This window comes from Otolemur garnettii, unplaced genomic scaffold, assembly GCF_000181295.1.
Source record: "Otolemur garnettii isolate 467f Iridium unplaced genomic scaffold, OtoGar3 scaffold00013, whole genome shotgun sequence".
Lineage (NCBI taxonomy): Eukaryota > Metazoa > Chordata > Mammalia > Primates > Galagidae > Otolemur > Otolemur garnettii.
Window position 1 is genome coordinate 16,031,125 of NW_003852408.1, and position 1,244 is coordinate 16,032,368.

Here is a 1,244-nt window from a genome sequence, read left to right on the forward strand (position 1 = left end):
AGTCAAAATGAGCAGCAAAGGGGAGTCTTCAGCACTGCACGCATTCAAAGTAGAAGCGTAGATCTGTGGCTATGTATTTTCAAAATCATCGTGGGCTGGGAAAAATACTGCCTAATCCCAACATGGTTTTCCAAAGAATCTAATTTTTATATGTAAATTAACTAACAAAAGATTAAAGTTTAACATTTAAAATAGTGGTTCTTAACAGGGGGCAGCAAGCACCCTCGAGGTGGCATTTGGAAATCCACAGGGTCATCTGGATAGTGACTGGTGGGTGAGTCCCCCCCCTTTACCTCTGCCTCCTTTCTAAGGCAATACATTTTAGTGACATACAACTTAGGGACCACCATGACTTCCAGTTTACACACAAGCCTAACATTTGTGAGCCTACTGGGTTTTTGAGGACTAGCCCGTGGCTGACTGGAGGATAACACAGCGTTTGCTTCCCTCCAAGGCCACAGAGAGCAGACCACCTGGGAGTTCTGTCAATCTGCAAATGGCATTTCAGGGAAATGGGACGTTGGTGCTTGGTGTCCAAAAATCAAAGTCCCTATTCAAAACAATTTGCTCTAACAAAGTCCACACGTACTGTGCCTGCATGAAACGGATTTGGAAATTACACAGCTAACTCAGTCCTTTCTCTCCCTATTTTACCAAACCCACAAGGAGGGGTGCTCATGTTGCTTGCCGCATAAAACCAATAATGGAGATAAGAAATTATGAAAAGTAAGTTTTTGTGCTATGGAGCTGGTTACACCGAGCCTGTGAAACCTCGTTTTTTTCTTTAGGTCTTCAGATAATTTAGATAAAAGCAGGGTTTGGGAAGCACAGATAATCCTTCTATATACAATCTAAATCAAAAGTATCAGATCTAAAAGACTAACTTGATTCAAATTTTTCCTGGTTTGATGGAAGGATTGTTGTTTCCAAGAAGAAATTCCCAAATTGCCAAAGATGGTGGGGGTGAGATTGTAGAGCCAAACCTACTGTCCTGATTCACATTGCCAGGAGGATCTGGGGAGAATAATGTAGAATTCAGAGAACAAAGTCCTCGCTGTCTATGATTCTCAGAATAGTTCTCACTGTAACTATCCAGTTAGACACTATGATATGGAATCCTTTGTTGGGATTCCTTTAATGGGCAGCTGTATCTCAAGTTTGACTCAAGTGTGCATAGCAAGGAGGGGACATCCCCAGGCCCCAAAGTAAACCACTCCCCTCTCTTTCCTCAGCTGAATGGATGA